Here is a 13,142-nt window from a genome sequence, read left to right on the forward strand (position 1 = left end):
TTTTAATCAATCTATACTTCAAAGGGAAAAGTGATAAAAGATTAATTTAATTATTTTTATTATTTTTTTTCGTGAGATTTTCCTTGAAAGTATCCTCTACATTTAATTATCTGTTCCCATGACTGACTATAGTTCATTCCATTTTCTATGAAAGCTGTTCGTATTGGTTTCAAATTGATCAAAGTGTATGTTGTGAGGTTGCTTCTAGGTGCTCAGCTGTTGCTAGGCTGGAATTGGATGGGGCTCCCTAACTCAGTATCTTAAAAAAACAAATTTTCCTTTCAGCTCCTTGTTCAAGTAGCAGAAAATTAATCCAAGGAACTTTTAATGAAAAGCCATTTTAAATTTAAAATATGAGTAAAAATACTCTGATTGAGAAAATGTTGATTGGCTTTTAGTGCAAGTGTGATTAAACAAATGGTGGAAGTGAGAGAAAGGATTTAGGGATGCATCTGTATGGCAGTTAATTTCAAGCTCTAACTCAAGTGCTGCCTCCAGTTGCCTCTCTGATCATATACAAAGCATTTACTTTCGAAGTGTTGTGCTTCTGACTCAAATTGCACTAAAGGCTAGAGGTCACATGTTGCCTTCATTCAGTGTCATAGACTGCCCGTTACCAAAGCATGGCATGGCCAATGATTCCAAAGAATGCTACTATGGAGATCCTTTAGCACTTTCTCAACCGTTCTCCCCTGTGTTGAGGAAGATGTAAAGATTCTCCTGCAGTTATTAGTGGAGGACTGTGAAGCTTTGGTTCTGCTACACTGAGAGCAATGGAGGTATCAGAAGTCTCAGAGAACTGGAGGCCATGAGATCAGTGATAAGGCAATGAGTTCATTGGTCTGACCTCCTAAAAAGGTCAATGAATCTTTTTTTGGTAAGTAGGAGACCAATCTTTTTTTGGTAAAAAAGATTTTACCAAATAATGTGCAATTCCTGCCATGAATTTAGAAAAGGGAACAGAAACAATATTTCTCAGTGTTGTTCTGAGCTGTGGCTGCCATTTCTTCTCTGGGGATCATTTGGTTCCCTGAAATTGGCACTACCATAATTGGGTAGCTCACAAATGTGCTTCAGGAGCAACTCAGCAGTTTCCCTGCACAGCTGTGCTCTGAATGCCTTGACTGTAGGCAAGGACTGGAGCCTTCATGTGCTGATGTAAATGACTGGATGAAATAGAAGACAATGGAGAATTGGGTCTCCTGTTTTATCAGAGGACTTGAAAATTTTGTGCAACTGGAAAATAAACAGGCAAACAAACAAACAAAAATAACTACACCAAAAATCCCCACCAAACTTCCCTGTCTTTTTTGAAGACATCGTACTTAAGCAGTGATTCATCCTATTCTTTGAAGAAGGCACCAAACAGAAGACCAAAGGCAGAAATAATGTGTGAGAGGAACAGAGATGTAGAGCACTGTTGTACAAAGCTTCATAGATAATAACTTATGATATCTGGAGAGCACTAATTTAATTTTACTATGGCTAATGAGTTTTGTAGAATTTCTGCTTTAGGCAGCTGTTCCATATCCTTCTCACTTAAAAGAAAAAAAAAAAAAAAAAAAGAGCTCAAAAAAAGGAATCTTTATCCAGACAAAAATTTCCTAGAGTGGGTACTTCCTTGTAGAGTCTCTTCTGGCCCCCAGTGTTTAAATTCTCCTCAATCAGTAAGCAAATTAAGCACAATGCTATTGAAAATACACAGCACTTTCTTATACTAGTGTGCCAATATATGTATCGTCTTTGTGTTGTATGATCAAAAGCCAGGGACTAAGTTGTATAATTTCATATGGCTCATGATGTCTCTTCAGAACTTTAACTGCTCAATATCACTGTCTTACATACCGAAGAAAATTTCAAATTCTTCAATGATCTTATAGCATTGCAACAAATTAAAACACTTGTGTACCAGTTCCTGCTCTCAGTTTTTTTTGTTTTGTTTTGTTTTGTTTTTACTGTGTGAATTCAGTTTCATTTCACTTAAGCAAATGGTTTTCTCCAGTTTTATGTGGATGCAGCAGACAGCAAATGCAAATTTGTTCACTGTCCTCACTCTGGAAAACATAAAAACAGCAATCTCAGAGAAATAGAAGCACTATGCCAAAGAGTTAGGGCTCATTCTCTTCTGGCTGCAAAACTGAGACTGTGGGTACGTACAGCAGAGAATAAGCATGTTCTAAGAAAATGTAAGATCTTATGCACTGTCCTTAGCATATATCCATAAAGACATGTTTTTCTGAATAAGTCATAAAAACCTCTGTAATGTTGGTGATGTAAACAAGAGTCTGGTGGTGAACATCATGCTCCAGGGCATCATGCTAACTCAAAGGTATGATTGAGTTACATGGGGCATCCTTTACACTCAGTGAAATGTGATTACTATTTAAATACTAGTAGAGTCAACTACCAAACATGTGGCATCTGATATATTTTTTTATTTATTGGAGAGAATAAATTCAAAGGTGATTTCCTCTTCTCTCTTAAATTATATCAAGTGGTAAGATCTAATTGGAGGGATGAGTATTCAGCAGTAATATCTAAATGGTAACATGATGACTCCTTCATGAGATGTCACTGCGTCTACCCAAGTCCCTCCAGCAGCTAGCAAGTAATTCTGATTTGCCAAAGACTAATTTTCACATCAAAAATTTCTATAATGGGTGTAGCTCAGTAGAATTGGTGTACATTGTGGGAAACCTGTATTATGTTGGTAATATCAGCATGGAGAGACATATTAAGCCATCATCAATCTGAGTGGAAACTAGGACCCTGCACCCACATGTTGGTCCTCAACCCAGCAGCTGGCACAGCAAATCTTGCAAGGAAAATGAACAGGTGGATACCAGTGAGGTGGATAGGCATAGAACAGAGAGGACAGCAGTAGAAATTCATTTTTCTTCAATTTTCACCCACTGTCTTTCCAACTACTACTTTTCAAAAGAATTTTTAAGTAACTACTTCTAATACTTCACTCAGGGGAGTGCTAGATTAAATGGTGCTCACAGCTATTCTGAGCTATTTTCCAGATTCATTCTGCCTTTGGAATAAATTGCATGACTTCTCAGGGCATTACAACATGGTGCTGATAATTTTAGCTAAGATACTGCTGTCAGCCTCAACAGCTTCAAAAGTCCAAAACATCTGTCTTGCTCCAATTTATAGGAGGGAGATGAAGTTCTTTTAATATCTGCACACCCAGTGTGAGATAAAGAAACAACGGTTCAAATGTTGGTCCAACCAGTTTATTATAAATCCTAATCAGGGAGACGAGGAAGGGAAGGAGGGTGATGGAAAAGATAGGAAAGAAGCAAGAATTGCATAAAGCGGGGATAGTCAGCACCAGGATCCAGCAGCGGTCCGAAGCAGAAGCGGCAAGGGGGGAAGCAGCAGCGTGGCTGGCCTTGGGCAGCAAACAGGTAGAAGAAAGAAGTCATGGATCCAATCTGGGAGGAAGCAGCAGGACTCAGGCAGCAGGCCCAGGAGAGTCCGTCAGCATGCAGGAATTCCATAGTGAGAAATCTGATGGCAGACACCTTTGTTCTTCTTCAGTATTGTGATAGAGAGCAGAGCAAAGCCAGGAGGGAAAGAGGCAGGTCACGAGGCTTCTCATGGCAGAAACCTCTTCTTCACGAAGAATCTGTTGCCAGAAAACCTTCAACCTCATGGTTTTCAATTCCTCTTTTATCCTACTTTTTCTCCTGCCTACTTCACATCACTGGGCACTTGAGCAAGAGTCATGTGAGTACCCTCTGAGATGGCCATCTTCCTCGAGATAAGCCCACACAAAAGACTGCTTCACAGCTGTTAAGCTGCAGCTTATCTCTCTCTTGTTGCCCCTGGCCTTGTCTGTCCGCGTCCCTCAGACAAAGGATTTCGCAACCCTTGCCCAGGACTTGCCCATCAAAGCTCTCCAGCCATAGGATTTCTCAACCCTTGCCCAGGACTTGCTTGGACTTGTTCATCTGTGTCCCCAGCAAGCTTTGAGACAATGATGTAAAAGAATAATATCTTACAACATCATTGCCCAATCTTGTCTGAAAAACTCAAACAGTTAAATTACAAATCACGTGATCAAAAAAGAAAGAAAGAAAAGCAGCAATAACATTTAATCTTTGTGGCTCTGTATGCATGACTTCTAATTTCTCACTTAAAATATTTACTCACAATTCCAGTAGGCACAGAAACTCTCTCTTGTTGTATTCTGAATTTTGAAGGAAAACCTCAAAGGCAATACAACATTTATGATAAAATACCAGCAACTGATAAGATTGTAACCAAGATTTTTTGAATATGAGGCCTTTTAAATGGCCATGCACATTTTACAATGCCATAATGTTGAAGTAGATAGGTGCAGTGTGGATTGTATTTGTAATGCATTAATAAGAGGTAATAGAGCTAGTTCATATACTCTGAAAGAGAAAATTTTACAGCTAGGGTCACTGAGCTTTTCATGAAACCCTGAGCTGTGGCTTCAATCTACCATAATTTCATTCCTTTATCCAAAGTGGCCATAATCTTATTTTAAAGTCAGTGAAACCAAAGCTTCTTTTAGGTTCTATGACTGCCATTTATAAGTACAGCTTTTAGCTGCAAAAGCTGCAAAGCCTGCCCGCATAGTAGGTGCCAGCCATCTAATATTGAATCTGTGAAGCTGGAACAGGGCTGGACAAATAGCTATTGAGTCCTTCTGTATAATGGGTAAGAAAGAAGTTGGAGGACTCAGAGACAATCATGTGGGCAAAATGGCACAGTACAGTTAATTGACAAGCTAGAGGTAATGTGATTTAAAAGAAGTCCAAGGAGGAAAGAATGGTGAGGGAACAAAGGGTGAGATCTTTAACATTAGATATTGGGAGTCTGGTGGAGTGTTTGTTTCAGGAGACTGCGGAGCACAAGAGTGGCAGCTTCCCTGATTATGAGGCTTCAAAGAAACTGCTCTCAGCATGCTGTCACATCTGTACTGTGCAAGGTCTGTGTAAGGATACTTCTGTTACTTCTAAATAATCCAGGTGAAGCATCCAAGGCAAGCTAGCTGTGGCAGAAGAGAGCTTCATACTGTTTCTTATTTGTGATACATTACTACTCAATGACAAATGCTATTATTTTTAATTGCCATGGCATTTGTGCTTTTGCTGCTGTTTATATTACCAAAAATATTTATGAAAAGAAAGAGAAGTTAAAAGTACAGGAACAAACAGTTTTTAATCAGAAATTGTCAAGGAGAAAATATATCCTCTGAAAGAAATCAAAATCACTGTTAAAGAGGACAGACATAATTTTATAGGACACTATATATATTATACTATTTCCAAATTTGGGTTTTGATCACAAATTAGGGGTGGAGAGTGGTCGAACAACATTTTTACAGCATCCAGCCAGCACAGACTTGCTAAAAATTTTTCTGTCTCAGTGAAGACAAGAGATGCACTTGTCTACTATAAAAACCATCAGCTCTGAGCTATCAGAGTTGGAATATCGCCTTCTATTCTACACTTTCTGGGAATTATATTCAGTGATCTATACTGAGCTTTACTCAAGAAAAGTCATTCTCATTTAAATCCATTGAATTAGCTCCTGACTGAGCAGAGCTAAAGAAGGCATAGCAGCTTTTATAAAAGTAGGAGGACACAGCAGAGGGGACTTAAAGTGAAAGTGAGAGCAGTAAAGGAGATTCAGGAAGAGGGAGATCCTGTCGAGGGAAAGATAAGTGATGGAGAGCCTAAGGAACAGTGACAAAACACCTGCAGAGAGCAGGGTCAGGGAGGAGGGAAGGGAAGACATTAAGCACTCTGGAAAGAAAGCCAACATCATTAGAATGAGGCATTTTTTCTCTTTCGAGCTGAAAAACAGAAGCAAGACAATCTGCTGTTTGTGTAGTAAAAGTGTTTGCAGTGGGAAGTACAGGGTATACACACAGAAAGAACATCTGCTCTAAGAAGACTCTCGCAAATATAAAGCTTCAATAATGTGGTAGAAACATCTGCACAGCTTCCAGCAGGGCTACCAGTAGTGTTCTTTGGTGGGGGAGGGTAAGAGATGTACCACATACAGAAGGTCACAAGAAGCTTCTTTAAGAAGGAGATAAATTTTATGCATATCCATGCAAAGGTAAGGTGCCTGTAGACAAACTGCAACAGACTACTACTGTGGAAGCATTATAAACCCAGTAACACACATTATCATCTTTTCACTCAATCATTAAAATGACAGCTTGCCCTTGTTTTTATGTAGTCACAGAATAACTTGAGCATTTTAAATGAAGTCAAAGCGTTAACGCTTTCCTCCATCAGGTTACAATAACCTCAGGATTTTATAGCATAGTCCTGTTAGCAAAAGACCAAGAAATTCAGAAGCAGTGAGGAACAGGTGGGACAAAATCAAGAGATGACAGTATTGTTGAAGTCTAGCCACAAGAAAATGTGCTGAGACATGCTTCTCTGCTATGGTTATACAGCTGCTGGTACCTGAAACACTAATTTCTGCTTATTCAGGGTATGAGTTCCCCACAATTGCAGGATAAGTATGATTATAAAATTTTGGTAATCCTTGTTTCAATTGCTTTTTATTTCAAATACAGATTGACAATGTGTTTGAATAGGACAACTTTGTTTGCGCTTTTTAGTTAGAAAAAGAGAGGAAATCTACAGCTCATTCATGGCCTGCAGTCTTCAAAAAACGGTGTTTGGCAGCATCAGGGCAGTTTTTTACCAAGACAGTCTTAAATGTTTCCCACAGCAGCCTGTTCTTTTGCTCTATTTCAACTCTCCTCCTTCAGACTTCTTGGCTTTAAAGGTGATTCAGAAAGCTTTGCAACAATATTGTTGGTTTTTATTCTTCCAGAGTTTGACTAAAGCATAGTAATTCAGAGGTCAGGTAGACATACATGCACAGTTTTGTTGACCTTTGTACAGTGATCACTTTGATAGTGTCTAGGGCACAAAGTGCAAGTCTCAGGAATTTCAACTTCAATTTAAGCAAATGACAAGAACTAAGCATAGAAAACATGTATAAACAGTGGTGCCATTCTGAAGTATGCTTCCACTTTTCTCAGCTTTTTTCTATACCTGGTGGACTTCATTTCCATGTGAGATGTCAGGGGTGGGGATGCATCTGATGACGTGGTTTAATTGAGGAAGCATGTGTATAGCAAATTATTGCTGGCAATGAGAATGTATTTACTGAGTTCAGCAGGTGACAACTGAAGACTTTGGCCCACGTTATAGAATCACAGAATCCTTAGAGTTGGAAGCGACCTCCGAAGACCATCTAGTCCAACTCCCCTGCAATGAAACGGGGACATCACAACTAGATCAGGTTGCCCAGTTACTGATCCAGCCTCTCCTTAAAAGTCTCCAGGGATGAGGCATCAACCCATTTCACTGAATAACCTGTTCTAGTGCCTCACCACTCTCACTATAAAATATTTTTTCCTTGTATCTAACCTAAATCTACCCTCTTTCAGCTTGAAACCATTTCCTCTTGTTCTATCATCACAGATCATGCTAAAGAGTCTGTCCCCTTCTTTCCTGTAGCTCCCCTTTAGATACTGAAAGGCCACTCTCAGGTCTCCCCAGAGCCTTCTCTTCTCCATATTAAACATCCCCAGCTCTTTCAGCCTGTCCTCATAGGAGAGGTGTTCCATCCCTTAGATCATGTTTGTGGCATTCTGGACACACTCCAACAGGTCCATGTCTCTCCTGCACTGAGGACTCTACATCTGGATGCAGTACTCCAGATGAGGCCTCACCAGTGCAGAGCAGAAAGTCAGGATTACCTCCCTCACCCTGCTGGCCATGCTTCTTTTAATGCAGCCCAGTTTATGGTTGGCCTTCTGGGCTCATGCCTAAAAGAAGAATTTTAAAACATAAAGACTGTTGGACAGGATGTTGAATGTCCCAGCACTTACAGTAAAACAATGTTTGTACTCATTTTATCTATTCTTCAGTGTTTTGCAACAGAAGTTAACAAGCATAAGTCCCAGAAATGTGAGAGCGCTGTATAATCAGATACAAAAGGTGAGCATATTCTGTTTTGTTACAATTAGCAGAAATAAGACAAACGGCATTTGTAAGACAAGACCAAGTGAATCATATATAACACAACGCTATAAGAGTAATACAGAAACCAAAACTAGGAGTTAGTTTTCCAGGACTGCCAGTACAGAATTTCCCATGACTCCCAGCATCTCCTTCCATAAATAGATGCCTCCAGTACAGAAGCTGTGAGAGAGCCCGTCTTTCTCCCCATGCCGCATATGGCACCTCAGGGAAGAACCTGGCAACATCACCACTTGACTGCTATGAAGCCTTTCCTTTTCCCAAAGTGATAAATCTTATTTCAGGAAAGTGCTTTGGCACTTCTATCTTTTGGCACATTCATCTTCAAGCGTCTGAATAATCCAGGGCAGTTTGAAAGACACTACATGTATTTAAAAATAGTGATATAGTTCTTTTAGATGGTATGTGGCAGAAAAAAAACAACAACTCCAAGTAATATATATATATTTAAAAAATAAATTGGGAAAGCTTTTCCATCTTATAAACTTAAACGCGATTGCTTTTTTCTAGTTTTACTAGACACTGAGCAGTTAGAAGAAACATGTTGCATTTAGCAGTATTCCTCATTGTTACTTTAAATAAAACTTGCCCTTTCCCTTCTGAGACATGTGCTTAGCTCCATTGGTTCTGGAGAGAGTGTAAATTATACTTACCTTGGGAGAAAATAACTTGGCCTTCAAAACAGATATCTTTTCCAGAACAACCATGTGCTCTCTGGCTCTGGAGAGCTACATTGCATCATACTCCACAGAAAAATTCTTATAAAAGTGATGGTTAGTCAAATCTAAAATGCTTTGTGAAAAATGCATTTTGGTAGGGCTGGAGAGGGAGGTAGCCTCTTTGTCAACGTCAGGCTGACCACACATGTGGTCAAAATCCAGATGGAAAAGAGAAGGAAAGGCATTGTTTTGTGGATAATATTCCTTTAACAGGAGCTGTAAGAGCGTTTGGTTTGGTCCCTGCTGTCCACATTGCTGTATGTTAGACAGATGCCAAGTCTCCACATCATTGACTCTTCTGGAGCAAATATCACCCTGTTTTTTATTATGAGGTTTGTAGAAACGTTTGGGGTTTGTTGTGCGGCAGAACAGAGAAAAATTTGTAAATCTCAGATCGTGTCACCATAGAGGAAAACAATTTTCTTCCTAATCCTGGTGACTTATCATTTCTCATGGAAAATAATGCCAATAGCATGTTAGTGTTTTCAAATAAGATGGAAAAGAGTAGTTTCATCACTGATGTTATGATGTAGGTAGAAGAGAACATTAAAGCTGAAAAATACCAGCCCTCAGGTCAGAAAGGGCTTTTTCCCTGATCTTCCTTTTCATTCATTTTTACATTGCATTTATCTCCAGCCATAGAAAAGGTTATTACTGGGTCCTAGTTGCTGGTCATATAAAAATGACAATATTAAGCAGTGTCAGGTGAGACAGGAGGAACGATGGCTGTGGTATTTTTCTTGCTGATTTTGGCTGCAGTGATGTCATGCTATTGTGTGCGGGCAGAAGTGGAGGAATAATGTACTCTTGGAAAGAAATGGTATGAACACACCCGATGTAGCCAGGCCAATTGACACTGATTATCACAGAGGCCATTGACTTCTGATAAAGAAATATTAATGCCACTGACCTAGTATTGCCTGCAGTGTCCTGAGGAGGGAAGGTGGGGGGCAACATGCAGCTCCTGGGGATCTTGTGGCAAATATAAAGATCTGCCAGTGGCCAAATAATGTGCTCCTAGAAAAAGGCATGGTCCATTATCCCTGCTGAAAACAGAGTGACAAATTACTGTAAAAGTACTGTACTGCAGCTGAAAGAAGCCAATAATTTCATGAATTTTACAGGTACAGCGAACCATAACAGTATGTTCTAGTACTATCCTCTGCATGCTACAGTGCTTTACACTATAGTTCTTTCTACAGCTCTCACAATATAACCCATGTCCTTTCTTAGAAACATCCCTCAAGTCAGGATACTCGGAAAATACATCTGCTCTACCCTGGGAGACAAATAACACTAGGTTCAAAAAACTGTACTATAGCTTGCATGCATGCTACCACGATCTGCAGGTCTTATTTTGGTGTGCATCTGTTGACTAAGAAAAATGTTACCACTGATTTCTATTTGAACTGGGTCTCAAATATCTTGTGATGATTAATCTCTTCAGGCTGTTTCCTGCTTCTCATCAATGGTCTGACCAACTCATGCTGCTCCTTGTGTATCGACGTGACATTTGGTACATTGTATATGAACATATGTCTTACCTGCAATATAATAATAACCTTGAAAATGAAATAATATTTGGAGTTGAATGCCAAATGCATTTGGTAGTGCACAGATGCACTGGAAAAGGGAGATGAAAAGAAGGGAGATATCTGGAGAAGGTGATGAAGCACCATAGATGGGAGGTGTGGTAGCTGATGTGCTTTAGATTTGGATGTGGAAAACACTGCATATACAATGACGGGCAAAGGAGAATAAAACCAGCAGGTAAAAGGCAGTTCAGTCAAAAAGCTTGGGATTGCTTTGATTTAATCAGAACATACACTGTTTCATCACAGATTACAGGTGGAATTTTTTTTTACCAGTGAGAATGAACTTAGCAATCAGAGACAGTTTACAATCAGCAACTCCTTTTTTCAGTTTGCAGATATGCCGAAAGGGATGAAGATCTCCCTTGCTATAGGAGACCTATTCAGGAAGGGAGAATTCTTGCTCTGGACTTACCTGATGTACCAGCAACTCTTCTGAAAGAAACTGACTTTGTTAGCACTACTGTGATTTAAAGACAGGAAAATGGAGGAACTGTGCACTCTGTTTACAAATATTTTGAAATGTGAAAGATTGATTCATTGCTGTCAACAGTACCCACACAGAAGTGTAAAAACATTTCATGATTTTTCTGCATAGCATCTTCTGAATTCGAGATCTTAGTATCTTACAAATACTGATCTGACTCCTGACAGTGCTAAGGGCTGTACTGGTGTTACAAAGGAAAATCATACACTAAGAAAAGCATATGCATGCAAATCAAGCTGGTCCTGCTTACCTGCGTTAGATCTGTGTTGTCACTCCCCCTCTTTATAAAGAAAATTCTTTAACAAAAGCAAAACAGGAAACACTGGTAGCACAACAGAGAACAGAATCTATTTTCTCCCAGTCCTGCCAACTCTTTTTTCACCCTCAGTAAATTGCCTGTTGCCAGCAGCTGTTTGGAAATGGCTCTGTGTTGAAACGGACATTGACCATTCTGAGAAGGAAGTTATTAAGGGATGTCCCTCTGCCCCGATCTGTCCTAGGGTTTGGTTAACATTTGTCTTAACTTCGTTGGTTTTTTTTTTACTGGCTGTGTTTTCAATGACAGTAGTTCTTATGTTTCTCTGATTTACCAACAGAGGAGGAGAAGGAAGCCTATAGCACTAACTGCTGGTGTCAACACAGAGACAGGACAGGGCTATAATTGTTGCAATTGTTATTCAGACGCCTGTGACTTGATCCAATAAACGCAGGTTTCTGGTACCTTTGTGAGTGACACGTTTACAACAGACTGCTCTTTGAGTGTGTCTTGTGAGTATTCCTGGCGCAAAGTAATGTTATTGCATTCAGATTATTTCCCTAAATTACATACTTTTAAAGAAGAAGTCTGTGTAGCTCCCTCTTATGGCTTCATTGGGTTCGGAAGCATATTTCTTATGTGGTCTGACTTGATATGGGAGGGAGAGACCTCTTGAGAAGCAGTGGCAAGTCCCAACCTTCCCACCCACAGATACTTTTCAGAGACATCTTCGCAACAGCAGAACCATGCCAGAATATGGCCCAGGATCACTCTGTTGCTGTAAGTGAATCTGGGTACTTTGTGTTACTCAGTGGCAGAACTTTTTCTTCCCTTTCAAAAGGGAGAAAAAAAGTAGGATCTAAAAGATTGACAGGTGCTAAGCTCATAGAATCATAGAATCCTTAGAGTTGGAAGGGACCTTTAAAGCCCATCCAGTCCAATACCCTGCAATGAACAGAGACACCTGCAGCAATTAGGTTGCCCAGGACCTGGTATAGGCTTGAAAGTCTGCAGGAATGGGGCATCAACCACATCTCTAGGCAACCTGCTCTGATGCTTCACCACCCTCACTGTAGGAGACTTTTTTTCTTGTATCTAACTTCTATCTCTATGTATATAGCAACTTATAATTGGAGTGAAAAACAGCACCTCGAGCTGTTGGTGAAAAGAGATCAGGTATGGGAAGTACGAAAAGAGCAGAGGCAGCCTTGATGAGAAAATAAAGGAAAAGTAGTGTTACCTGTGTTGCCATAAAAATAAATAAATAAGTAGGTAGATAGATAAATAAGAGAGAGGGAGAAGTCAATGAAGGGACTACCTTCATTGTTTTGAATGTTTTTTTTCCTCTATGGTTTTTAAACACCACCACCATATCAGATGTCTAGGACATACAAAACAAATAAAAATGCCCAAAGTAGGAATCTCTGTTGCTCCTCTGCCTTTGTGAAATTTTTCACCAATGCAACATTTTCCAGTGTCAGACAAAGGGTACGTAAACGGAAGGAAAATGCAGACAAAATACAGTGGGAACTTCCAGACACCAGTGAAGGAACAATATTCTTTCTGTCCTCAGAAATGGACTAATCCAGTAAAGTCTTACCACTGGTTCAAAGCATGAAATGGAGTCAAAGACGAAAAAAGACTCTCAGCAGATTAAACCAAATCCACAATGGCAGCCAAGCATACCAGCTATAAATGTTCTCACTGAGCCTGCAGACATAGATGCTCTCCCAGCCTCAAGTGATAAAGCACTTATCCGTTTGACTTTGGGCCAAAAGATTTGGAGATCTGAGGCAAAACTGATCACTTTAGGAGAGAGTCTGCCACGGATAATTAAAGACAGATTATTGGATTAAGATTTGATGCAAATTTGAAGCCCTTCCTTTTCTTTCCAGATTTATTTTATTTTTCTTGTCTTCTTTGTCTCTGGGTAAGTATAATTGAATGCGTCTTTAAACTGTAAATTGTAATTTTGCTGTTAGCGATAGAGCTTTAATTTCAGATGTTTATTAGAAAATTTCTCTGTGAGGC

Source organism: Lagopus leucura, unplaced genomic scaffold (assembly GCF_019238085.1).
Source record: "Lagopus leucura isolate 7727_CA_CO unplaced genomic scaffold, USGS_WTPT01 Super-Scaffold_100002, whole genome shotgun sequence".
NCBI lineage: Eukaryota > Metazoa > Chordata > Aves > Galliformes > Phasianidae > Lagopus > Lagopus leucura.